This window comes from Topomyia yanbarensis, chromosome 3 (assembly GCF_030247195.1).
Source record: "Topomyia yanbarensis strain Yona2022 chromosome 3, ASM3024719v1, whole genome shotgun sequence".
Lineage (NCBI taxonomy): Eukaryota > Metazoa > Arthropoda > Insecta > Diptera > Culicidae > Topomyia > Topomyia yanbarensis.
The window spans coordinates 380,574,015-380,588,047 of NC_080672.1; positions in this window are offsets into that span (position 1 = coordinate 380,574,015).

A 14,033-nucleotide genomic window follows, 5' to 3' on the forward strand; every position below is an offset into this window, starting at 1 on the left:
GTCGTACTCTTTTGTCGTTCGGAGAACATCCCTGAAAACTTATTTTGAATTGGGTAAAATATGCCTCAAATAACTATACAGAAGCCCGGTAGTTTGCTTCTCTCAGGTACTAATGAATTCATTAAAATACGTCTTCCCTGAATCCCATGCGACTTATTTAAGGGGACCTTCTTCTGGATTCGGCGGAAAATGAAGCAATATTTGAGAATTTTAAACGGAAAATGAAAAGACATTCGAAATTCTGCTTTTGATCTTTGGTTCGTTACTTATCGATAATAAGAAAACTATTTTTTTTTCGAAAATTCAAAATTGCTGCTTTAAAATGGCGGATCTCGTCGGCCTCTGCGAGCGAAACATCGTCCTACTTTGCCACGTGTAGGTCCTCTCTCAGTTAACCGTAATAAGAAATTCATTTAATTTATCCAAATGAAAAAAATGTACTACGACTTTTACCTAATTTCAATAAATTTTGATGTAAAAAACCAATTGTATAGAAGTTAAAGAAAAAAGTGAAATTTATCTCTTCTATGTAGTGGAATCCCGTTTAAAAATTATGCATAAATAATTTTTCATGACATTGTTAGGTATAAGTCATACAAAAAGTATATGCCTCCAAATATTTTTCTGGATAAAGGGAATCAGATCAATGGAATAAGCCCTGTTCTTGCCGTTAGAAGAAAAAAACATGATTTCAAGAAATTTAAATTTTTAAGCCGCCATTTTTAATTTTCGAAGAAAAAAAAATCATTTTCTAATTATCGATAAATAATGAATAAAAGATCAAAAGCAGAAGTTCGAATGTCTTAATTTTTACACAAAAAAATCTCAAATATTGCTATGATTTTCCGTCGAATCCAGGAGAAGGTCCGCTTAAATTCGTGGTGCAAGTAGTATTCCGATTTTTTTTTTTTTTGAAGAATATGAATAGATGCGGATCATTTCGCAGAATGCCGTTTCGACAATTACCGGTTCATTGAATGGCAAATTTCGGACTACGTTCATGGCCAAAAAAGTCTACAAATCCACCACTCTTCCCATCGGCTATCCCAATCAAAATGCAATAGCAAAAGTTTTTTTTTTGATATTTCATATTCACTTTCCGTCGGCTTCTCTCCACACTCCAGAGAGTCGACTTCCTTGTCTGGACTATGGTGTTGCCAAAAATATTTCACAAAACATTCATAGGTTTGTGAGCTAGTTCATGAGTCCTAGTATAGTCACGACTCATCATTCTTACTCGTGGAATAGTTCACAAAATCATAAACTATTGTTCATGGATTCGTGACCTAATTATTGATTCATAGTACACTATTCATTACGTATCTTGCGTTTTTATAATATTCAGAAGATACCCCTAATAATTTACAATTGCATGCTACTCTGCACATGGGAATGAAGTTTTCACGTGTACTATTTCACAAAATTTGGAATATTATTCGTGGAATCATTTTTGGATCCATGATCCTTTTCATTAAATTTAATGTATGTAGTTGTGTCCACCTCGAGCTCGAACATCGTTATTCAATTGATGAAGCTCAGTGTGATATCCGAACAGAAAACAAAAACTGACCACTTACCAACAAAAATACATTAAATAGCCACAAATCGTGTTCGCGATTTAGTTCACAAAACAAGTACCAGAAATCAGTCACACTTTTATGATCCAGTTCATATCATAACGTTACTCTGAGTTAAAGCTCTAAAGTAACGTAAAAGTAACATTTCACGATGACTCGAAGAGCCATAACGAACATCACCATAAAACTGGTGATATCATGAACATGAGTCACAGTACTCCACGTGTTATCTTCGATATTAAGCTCAAGAATAAAATATCACGATAACGTGCATATAAATTATGAAAATCGTGACTTCCCGAATTCTTGAATATAAATTAACACTTGACTTCCCGAATTCTTGAATATAAATTAACAGAAAACTTAGATAGGTAACTGGCGAATAAAATATTATGTTAACGTGAATGTATGTGACTAAGGTGCTATAGTCATAAATATCGTGACTAAGGTCCTGAATTCATAAATATAAATCACGCTACCTTACCGAAATAATCCGATAGTAAACTCATGAATACATGGTAACGTGATGAAAATTACGAAAATCGTCACGAAGCTCCTGAAATCATGAACATCGTTTAACTATATAAGATTTATTTAAACGGCTCAATGCGTTACCTCAACTGAGCCGTGGGTCTTTTAATTTTTTACAATAAGTAAAAATAAAACAAATGCTATGAATGTCGGTCTGCCAGATCTTGTTGACGCAGTTTGCTGCTGCCTATTGAGATCCTTTTCCTTGGCGGTGAAGCCGCTTGAGGGTCATTCAGTCTGCCTTCTCTCGCGTTATCGTTCCCGTCCATGTCATCATCGGTACTGCTTTCTTGCTGTTCACGATCAGAGCTTCTCATTTGTTTCCTGTTCTTACGGGACGCTGTTGTAAATTCGTCTTCAAAGGTATTTGCTTCTTTATTGGCGATGCTAGTTGTTGGTTTGGGAGCGGTTGTCGTGGTCGTTGTACCTGCATTATTGGTTAATTGGATCGTTGTTTTTGGTTTATCTGAAGGTGTCGGTGGCTGCTTGTTAGAGTCGGCTGTAGTAGATGAGTTTTGACTAGTTCGACGTATGTTTTCCGTAGTGGACTGTATGATTACAGAATTAGCATGTTGGGGTCTACCCGGGATACGTTGTTTGCTTATAGGTCACGCCATCCTTCGGTGATTTGCATTCGATAGTCATGTAAGAAGGTATTGGTTTGCCGGTCAAAAAATATCTCCAGGTGTCATTCGTAATAGATTCTACTTCTCAATATTGCGACATGATTCATTTGATGTAATCTTCCATACTGCGCGGAGCCAAATCATGGATACGCACGTCCACCATGTCGTTTTCCATATGCACGGGGATCTTGATTCTGGTGTTATTAAATTCGACCTTGTGTTGCAAGTTGTTCTTTGCAATGAAGTTTTCGGCCTGTGCTAAGCTTCTAAATGTGATCAGAACACAGTTTTTACGTGATATAGCTGAATGTACCTAACTTCTGCGAGATTAAGCTCCATTTTTACTTTAACTAATTGTTTCACTTCCTGAACTGTGGGTCTAACACGCTCAGTTCATAAAATTGTGCTGATTTTTCATGAATTTTGTGTTTATTTGAACAATTAGGAGACGAATTCTCGGAGAATTAACTGTACGTGGAGAATACGCATGGTATTGTCTGACTGGAATGATGACTGTTGAGTCTTGTGTGAAAGCTGAGACTTGACAATTCATGAGAAGTAACGAAAAACTATTTTTTCTCATTGTATTGTGTAGACTCATATACTTTTGGGTAATACATGGACTATGCTTTAAATTGCCAAGTTAACCCTATTTCATCATAAGCATAATACATTTATAGTTTGATTATTGTCTTAAAAGGCCCGGAGCAGGGATGCATGAAGCACAGCACGAAATCCTAACACGAGCTGAGCGACCGCTTTGATCGAACCAAAAGCAATAAGTATCGGCACCGCGCGTGGTAGCTAACCTTCCTTAGTTCAATCAGCTAACACCATGAACTAGCTCGGTTAGCTAACCCAAATTAATTAGTTATCTTTTTGACCGACTGGGGATTTTTTATGTTCGGATGTTGGCTTTCGCAGTGTTGTATAAATATCAAACGACTTATTTTTTGATTGTCGGACGTTTCAGCCATTTCGGTGGCCTTTTTCAAGGAAAATTACTTGTCCTTGAAAAAAGCACCAAAAACAGCCGAAACGTCGAACAATTAAAAAATAAGTCGTTTGATATTTTTACAAGACTGCGATAGCCAATAGTACTAGTAACTAGTAAGTTTGCCTGATGAGATAGCACGGAGTACTAGAGTAAGCTATGAAACGAAAGAATAGGACAAAGCAAACAATATGCATTGGGAAATGTGCGAAAAGTTACTGCAGAAAACAATGTCAGATTAGTTACTCACACTAACCCGTCGTCTTTTTCTACTTTGTTCTAGCTGAGTTAAAGTTTAGTGTAGCGTGCTATCAGTCACGGTGGCCATGCTACTTGCTAACAATAAATCATCGATTTCTAGCATAAATGAGCCAGTGCACAGGAATAAGACACGGTTCAGCACCGTTTTTGTGTATGCCTGACCAGGACTCCCTCCTATATTTCTTACTTTTTCTGTATTTTCTGGTTTTAGTACATTGTTGTTTCAAATTAGCAAATTAGTTTCTTTTCGTTCTTATTGTCTACAGTCTCCGTCTAGTAATTAGCATACAAAACACATGCGCGTGTCATCGGTTGTATATTCAAGTTCAAGTTGAAGACACGGTGCTCAAGCTCATGCTCGTGCTCGTGCTCGTGCTCGTGCTCGTGCTCGTGCTCGTGCTCGTGCTCGTGCTCGTGTTCGTGCTCGTGCTCGTGCTCGTGCTCGTGCTCGTGCTCGTGCTCGTGCTCGTGCTCGTGCTCGTGCTCGTGCTCGTGCTCGTGCTCGTGCTCGTGCTCGTGCTCGTGCTCGTGCTCGTGCTCGTGCTCGTGCTCGTGCTCGTGCTCGTGCTCGTGCTCGTGCTCGTGCTCGTGCTCGTGCTCGTGCTCGTGCTCGTGCTCGTGCTCGTGCTCGTGCTCGTGCTCGTGCTCGTGCTCGTGCTCGTGCTCGTGCTCGTGCTCGTGCTCGTGCTCGTGCTCGTGCTCGTGCTCGTGCTCGTGCTCGTGCTCGTGCTCGTGCTCGTGCTCGTGCTCGTGCTCGTGCTCGTGCTCGTGCTCGTGCTCGTGCTCGTGCTCGTGCTCGTGCTCGTGCTCGTGCTCGTGCTCGTGCTCGTGCTCGTGCTCGTGCTCGTGCTCGTGCTCGTGCTCGTGCTCGTGCTCGTGCTCGTGCTCGTGCTCGTGCTCGTGCTCGTGCTCGTGCTCGTGCTCGTGCTCGTGCTCGTGCTCGTGCTCGTGCTCGTGCTCGTGCTCGTGCTCGTGCTCGTGCTCGTGCTCGTGCTCGTGCTCGTGCTCGTGCTCGTGCTCGTGCTCGTGCTCGTGCTCGTGCTCGTGCTCGTGCTCGTGCTCGTGCTCGTGCTCGTGCTCGTGCTCGTGCTCGTGCTCGTGCTCGTGCTCGTGCTCGTGCTCGTGCTCGTGCTCGTGCTCGTGCTCGTGCTCGTGCTCGTGCTCGTGCTCGTGCTCGTGCTCGTGCTCGTGCTCGTGCTCGTGCTCGTGCTCGTGCTCGTGCTCGTGCTCGTGCTCGTGCTCGTGCTCGTGCTCGTGCTCGTGCTCGTGCTCGTGCTCGTGCTCGTGCTCGTGCTCGTGCTCGTGCTCGTGCTCGTGCTCGTGCTCGTGCTCGAGCTCGTGCTCGTGCTCGTGCTCGTGCTCGTGCTCGTGCTCGTGCTCGTGCTCGTGCTCGTGCTCGTGCTCGTGCTCGTGCTCGTGCTCGTGCTCGTGCTCGTGCTCGTGCTCGTGCTCGTGCTCGTGCTCGTGCTCGTGCTCGTGCTCGTGCTCGTGCTCGTGCTCGTGCTCGTGCTCGTGCTCGTGCTCGTGCTCGTGCTCGTGCTCGTGCTCGTGCTCGTGCTCGTGCTCGTGCTCGTGCTCGTGCTCGTGCTCGTGCTCGTGCTCGTGCTCGTGCTCGTGCTCGTGCTCGTGCTCGTGCTCGTGCTCGTGCTCGTGCTCGTGCTCGTGCTCGTGCTCGTGCTCGTGCTCGTGCTCGTGCTCGTGCTCATGCTCATGCTCATGCTCATGCTGATGCTCATGCTCATGCTTATTAAGGCATTGCAAAAAAAATTTTTTTTTTAATTCTCAAAGCCCCCCCTCGCATATTGTGACAAACGTCAAAGTAAGCTCAGATGCCAAATTTCACATCATTTGGACAATTCTAGACCCCCGCCCACTTCGCTTGAAATTTTTGAAATTGGTGCTATAGGAAAATGTGGAGGAAAAATATATTAAATGCTATAACTTTTGAAGTAACAATCAGAAAATTACAATTTATACCTCTTTTTAAAGGAAATAACCTTAATATTTGAATGGAGGTATTTCTGTTTCTATAAAAATACGGAAAAGTGGGGTTCTGGGTCATTTTCACCCCAAAATCACCTATTTTTATGAATTTTTCTGCTCCGTTGTGCAAACCATACATATTTTGCAGTTTTTCTAATGTGAAAAAATCTCAGAAATCGAACGGGACCTTTAAAACCTTTGTCCGAACACGAGAAGTAGGGCCTTTTGTCATTTATATTGAATTTTATCATTTTCTCGTGCATATATCACTATTATTCTTCATTGAATTTTAATAAATTGTACCTTGTTGAACGTGGAAAATTCTTAGAAATACAACAAAAATAGATTCGTTTGCGTTAAAATTCAAAAACATCAAATTTTTTGACATTAACTCTACAAACCTCATTTTTTTCATTAAATGTCCTAATACCTCAACTTCACCTATTTTTCCAGGTATGAAACTTTTCTCATGTGATTCCTAAGCGCATTTTTCACTATAAATAGTAAATTAAATAAGAATTTTGTTGTTAAATGGAGTTAATATGTGCGATTTTATGATAAAAATGTAAAATCGAGACTATATGTCAGATAATTTTATGTTTCTGAATTTTACCGGTAACGAATCTATTTTTATTTTGTTTCAAAGGATTTTCCACGTTCAACAAGGTACAATTTATGAAAATTGAATGAAGAATAATAGAGATATATGCACGAGAAAATTATAAAATTCAATATAAATGACAAAAGGCCCTATAACCCCAACTTCTCGTATTCCGAAAAAGGTCTAAAAGGTTCTGTACGATTTCTGAGATTTTTTCACATTAGAAAAACTGCAAATTATGTATGGTTTGCACAACGGAGCAGAAAAATTCATAAAAATAGGGGATTTTGGGGTCAAAATGACCCAGTACCCCACTTTTCCGTATTTTTATAGAAACAGGAATATCTCCATTCCAATACTAATACTATTTCCTTTAAAAAGAGGTATAAATTGTAATTTACTGATTGTTACTTCAAAAGTTATTGCATTTAATATATTTTATCTCCACATTTTCCCATAGCACCAATTTCAAAAATTTCAAGCGAAGTAGGCGGGGGTCTAGAATTGTCCAAATGATGTGAAATTTGGCATCTAAGCTTACTTTGACATTTGTTACAATATGAGAGGGGGGGGGCTTTTGAGAATTCAAAAAAAATATTTTTTGCAATGCCCTAATGCTTATGCTCGTGCTCATGATCATGCTCATACTCATTCTACATTTTTTCATAGAAAATCACAACTTTTTGAGTGGAATATTTTAATTACCCCCTTTTTTGACTGGTGTCTTCCATTAAATTTCACTGCAATAATTATGAAAAACAAGACCTGTTTCTACATGTAAACTCAACAAGTTTGTAAGTTTTTCAACCATTGGCTACACCACTTTCGTTACCCATAAAAAAAACCGATTCATTCCGGTTTGTCGAAGGCTGATGCCTAACCCAGTGCACAGTGGTCCAGAATGTGAATTTAGCAGGAATTTTAACATTTTGCTAAAATTAAATGACTTTGCTTTACAATACGTTTGGCAAAGTTGTTGTACTTTTCCCTTCATTTTGTTTAAACTTATGCTAGTGTGGTTCTAAGTTTAGCAATATTTTAATTGAACTTTTTCACGGTACGAGATAGAGCTTGGCTGTCTTCAATGAAGTTGTAGAGCAACACATTTTAGACAAATTTGCAGAAGACATGCAAGCTCTAGCTTTTATACTTTCCATTGTACGAGAAATCCAAATGTAAGCTGATTCTTAAAAAAACGGTTTTATTTCTATAACTTTTATAGTTTTTATTTTACACTAAAGTACCCTTTGGAAAACTTGAAGATTATTTTAGAGCACATGATTCGTTTTACAACACCAACTACTAAACTTTTTTCGTTTCAAAGTTATGTGAACTTTTATATAAAAATATAACTTTTTTCAAATAGCTTTATCTTCAATTAGGGCACTTAGTATTAAATACCGTTGCTGTCATATGAAATAGCATGCTTTGTAGAATAGATCACCAGAAAATGGCAAATACGTTATTTTTTGATTCACTCAAAAAATAGTTTTTTTTAGAAAAAAGTATATATAGCTTTCTAACGAGAGAAGCTAGAGGTAAATTGGTAAATTTATTGTTAAAGGAAAATTACACGACATAGAGTTTTAGTGTCATCGACAAAGTTTTTTGAAATTTTATTTTCGTTGATTTTTCTGGAAGATAGCGAAACTCTATCTCGAACCATTAAAATTAAGTTAATTTTCTGATTTTAAAAAAATTAGAGCCACCCTACCCACTATTTAACAAAATATAAAAGTATTGCAAAGTGCGATTTTTTGCTTAGTTATAACTCTAATTATAATCTAATTTATAGTTGAAAAAGAATTATCTTTTGTTTGCCCCAATGAGTGATATTGTTATACCAAAAACACCCATTTTTGCGAAAAAGTGCTCGAAACCTTTCAATGAAAATAGTTAGATATATGATGTCATGAAACAAATTATTCGCCATAAAACAACTTGGCAGTTCTCTGAAGACTCTGAAGTTATCTGAATAAATCAATTTTTCTAAGAAACCCTAAGAAACAACAATCGATTTCAAATTTGTTGTAAAATAAAAAGTATGACAGATGGAGCTTACATGTCTTCAGCAAACTTTTCCAAAATATGTCGTGCTACAACTTAGCTGAAGATCGTTTGGCTTTAGCTGGAATGATTATAAAGTTAAGTTTTTGATCTTGGTAAAATTAGAACCAGCCTAACTGTTGGTTTAATAAAAAGAAGGGGCTCACAAACTACGAAAACTCCAAAGACTTAATTAGGCCAAATTGTTTAGTTTTAGTAAAATCACATAATTCCTGCAAAATCCTCTGCAGTGGTGTAACCAAGGTTAATCATAACCAAACAATTTGGTTCAAGTTTATCAATATCGCCATTATAATACTTGAGGAAAATGTGTTCTAGAGATTTTAAGTGAGATCGCACTCTTCAACTCATCACTCTGGAACCGTAACTTCGATTCGAATGAAATTCTACAGCAGTTAGTGAGGATACTGTACTTTTCATTTAAGTTTGTGCAAATCAAGCCATTCCGGAGCTCGAGATGTGTATTTAATTCAGCGACTTTGTTAGGGTATTATCGGTTTATATGGGTACTTGATGTGTAACCGCACTCCTCGACACGTAATTTCGAAACCAGAGCCCAGATCAAAATTAAATTCAATAGCAGTCTATGGCGATGTGACACCTTTTATTTGAGTATGACTTTGTTAAATTCGGCCACCCTGAAAAAAGTGCGTAACGTTATTTGTCACATGCATATACACATAGATTTTGCGATCTCGACAAACTAAATCTAAGGGTGTATAAAAATCGGTCCTGCAGACTTCGATAAAAAAAGTCGGGTTTCAGAGTGATTGCAAATTGCAATTTTTGCATAGGCAAAAAGGTACAGCAATTTTTAAGTGTGATCGCACTCTTCAACTCATAACTCTGGAACCATAACTTCGATCTAAATGAATTTCGACAGCGGTTAGTAAGGGTATTATTTAAGATTTTGTTTTTAAATACGAGTCAGCCATTCCGATGAAAAAGATGTTTTTACAGGGACTTTGTCAAGGTATTATCTGTTTATATGGAAATTTGATGCGTGACCGCACTCTACAACCCCTAACTCAGGAACCGAAAGTCCGATCAATAAAATATTCAATAGCCGATGGGAAATTTGTACCTTTCATTTGAGACTAAGCTGGTGCAAATCGGTCCAGCAATATCTGAGAAACAGAAATTTTCTATCGCATGCACACACACATACACATAGACATTTTCCGATCTCGTCGAACTGAGTCGAATGCTATATGAGATTCGGCCCTCCTGGTCCCGGTTAAAAAGTCGACGTTTGGAGCGATCACATAAGCTCTCTTAATGAGAAAGGCAAAACGTGTATTGCCGTTCATTAGGTCCAATTGGGCCCCATATATTTTGGCTAGATTCTGAAAGTTGCGACCACAGAAAAAAATGCACAACAGTAATAATGCTGTCTTATTTACGGTTCTGTTTTTGAAACGCAGAAACATGATTGTTCCAGAACTCGTCCAGTAGTATTCATGAATTTGAGAACACATTTTTTCAGTACAAATTATTGATCGATACCGAACATTAATCAACTTCGTTACCAGTAGGATGTTGCTGCTCCCATAACTATATAGTAACATATAAGTAATCGAATCAACCCGTAATCGAACTAAGCCTATCGAGTGGAAATTGTTACATTAGCAAGAATCCGTTCAACCCACATCGCATCGCAGAAACCAAACCACACATCCAACCCTCCGCAGCCCACCAAAACCATTCAGGTGTCAAATCCGCCCATACATACCAGACGCAAATTGGCTAGGATTTTTTTCGGATGCGTAAAATCGGGTAGCACCGTACGTCAACAAATGGAAGGTGAATGGTAACATCGAATCGTCGTCATCATCGCCACGGTAGCTAATTTGAATAATTCGTTTTGATAAAAATCAGTGGCCCGTGAATCCGACCGATAGCCCAGATGGGATACATGGCCGCCGCTGGCGAATCTTTTTTTTCTTTCTCTACTCCATTCAGTGAAACGGACAATCCGACTACCAGGCTTCTGGTCGCTCCCAGCTTATTGGAGCGGCAACCGTACGCATTCGCCAAGATGATGTGAACTTTCCGACAGCCGATTTCAATGCATGCCGAACGAATGGCTTTCGATAAGCGAACCCCCGGAAGGTGATGGGTTTCTGCCGAATAGGTGTAAAGACCCGGAATGCGATTATGCGAAGGCATTTATTATCGCTTGTTTTTGGCGAATTGGGTTCCTGTCAGATTGGGCGGGTGCAGGAAGAAAATGAAGAAGGTTAGTTTGCTGGTCGCTATTACTCTGGCTGATTGGGATCGACGGTAGACGGTTTGATTTTCGTGTAAAATCATTTCGTTTGATAGGTTTTTCTAAGGTGGATAAAATATCGTCTCTTGGTAAATTAATTTTATGAAGAATGATTTGTCGTGTACACCTTAGGCAATACGCCGTCACCAACGCGATGTCGATAAATTCTGTGCCACAAAGTGCAAAATGTCCTTCGACAAAATTCAATCAACACAGCCTACCGCAAACGTTGCCGAGAATTTTCGACCACATTTATGATACAGAAGCCAATTCAAAAGATTCAATTAATCTTGGTACAGAATTTCAATGTCCCCAAACATCTCAATTTGTACAGCATCGGAACGAGACGAGGACATAATCATTCATCTCCAACAACGTCCACCGACGCACGCTGGAAAGATCGAAGCTCTGGCTCTCTCACGTAGCCACTAATGGAATTTGAAATTCAAATTAATTGAAACGCTCGAAATAAAACCGGGAAAATGTAGAATCGGATAGGCAGCGCCGGAGACATGTTCCAGCAAAACAGTAAAACATGAAGAATACTAGAACCGAAGGTATTTCTATTCAATTCGTTCCATCGGTTGGAAGGTACCTACCTGCTGTGATGTGTATTCCAACGACCGTGTCGACTCGCACAATCAAACTAACAGCCAGGAGCAATGTCGGAATGCGACACGGTTCATTCGCATTCAATGTAAGTCATTAGATATTAATTGGAAAGACAAATCGTTTCTGTCTTGGTTCCAGTTGCGATTGAAATATTTGGCTTATATTTTAATCGGATCAGGTCCGATAAAGAGCGGAATGGATATCGGGTTTTCACTTCCTGATTAATTACGCCGGTATTCAACTGTCACATTCCCTGCCATTACCACAGCCGCAGTGATTTATACCATTATGCGAAAGGTTTTCGATAGAAGTTCTGTAGAGTACATATTTCAGTGTGACACAAGTCGTAGTAAAATATAGTTAATGAAAAGTAGTTTAATCGATAGTGATTTGTTGTACGAAGAAAAAAAACACTGACATAAACAAAATTTTATAATAAAAGTTCCCGTCCCCTCAGCTTTTCATCTTGAATATGTTTTATCTTGGTTACTACTGGATCTGTATTTAGTTTTCATAACATGGTTTTGTTTTTTTTTTCTTCGTTTGAAACACATCCAGTCCCTTGGTAGACTTTACAATCATGCCAGACATCCCTTCCCAGTAGAACACCGATGTGTATGTCGAAATTTTACATCCACAGAGAATTTTCATCATACTCATCTGCATCTGGCAGTCTTCAGAAGAAAAAAAAAACTGAACAAAAAAGAATGCCTTCAACAAAGATGAAAAGGTTTAATAAGACATGCTGCTATGTTCCTACGCCACTATGGCTGCACTCTCAGTGGCGCTCTCGGTATAGACTGTACCAACCGACCGACGAAGGGCTGAATGTTTTTCTTTGCAGCTCAATATCTGGTTTGGCATAAACTTGGCTGGAATTTGTCCATTTAGTTTGGTTCCTGCAGCTACGATGAAGATCATAAATTAAAAGTCTTTGACAATGTTCAAGATTGGTTTCAGTATATCAAAATTAGCTAAACATGCGTTTTGAAATTGTTAACCGCTTCATGCCCATGTTGTTTATAAACAACAACGTTTTTAAACAGCTATAACATTTGGTTTAGGCAAGATTTGTTTATGAAAATAAGTAAGCCTAATATATATAACCAGGGCCGCCGAGAGGAGTGGGGGACGGAGTATTTCGCCTCGGGGCCAGACTTTGGGCAGAAGGAATGATTCTGGCGAACTCATTTGAAATTGTAATTAGAGTTTTAATATTGTTATGATTTAATTAGGATAGCTTATCTTACTTCTAAAACAAATATATGATTTTCTCAATTAAAAGATCAAACTTTTCATGGTATAAACATTGGTGATTTGGTGAAATATCATGAGATTTTTTGATTTCGTAAGAATTTTGTATGAGGGATAAAAATTAGTTTCTCTAAAAGCACGTATTTTAGATTGTAGAAATTATGACGACGTCGTAAGTGGTGTAATGGACGACAACAAAATGAAGGCTTTCCAACTGATAAGGCCAAACAGAGCTGTGGCCAAAGGTTCGTCCTGTCGAAAACAGAAGTTACCAAATAATTTCTATGACAAAGTCAATCGTAAATTATATCAAAGTTTATACTACATGAAAGACTTTAAAAACCGATTTTAACGTGCAGTGAGCAAAAATCAATAAGATTTTTTTTGTGAATTGTGAAATTTATTTTCTATTTCATTCTTTACTATAATTATCTCATTATTGTAGTCTTCCATTACCTTTAGCACTTTCCTTTTTTGCCCATTGAAACAATTTTGAATTTTATACTTTCCATTTTGTTCGTTTTGTCATTTGAACATTTTTTTCATTATTGTGTTTCGATCATTTTTGTGTTTTGTGCATGTTTTCTGCTTTTTATTTCATTTAAATTTAAGTTTTACTTTATATGAATTTATTTATTATTGAACACATTAACTTTTTTAATTTTATCTTATTTTTCTTTCGTCTAAACCATTTTGGTTTTACATGTTTTCTATGATTCCATTTATTTCTACTTCTATTGCTTCATCGCACTTATTCAGTTCTAAATTAGTTAATTAAACAATTTTTTTAGGCTAAAAAATATTTCTTCAATGGTCGTTCTTCATCATGTCTTCTGTTTTCAAATATCTTCCCTAAACTTCTTTTTCCCGTTTTTCAGTTTTCATTCTCTTGGATGGAGGTCGACTGTAGTAACTTTAAAGTTATGTGTTTGGCTATGCAATCTTTGGTTTACAAAAAAACACTACGTTTTCCGTCCGACGGTTCGGTCCATTTGGGAATCCTTGAAAATGGTCCCAAACGGACCAAATCGTCGGATGAAGACAAAATAGTGTTTGCCGTAAACCAAAAACTGCATATAAACCGCTTTCATTCTCTCCATTTTTTGTTTTGTTACAAATTTTCATGTTTGAAATGTTTTGAATTATTGTTATTTGTATGTCTAACTCCGTGGATCCATCACGTTCATTTCTATATTTGTTTACTTTTTTGTAGCTTTGTTTTTCTTTTTATGTTTATTTTTCTTCCTTTTGTCTTTTT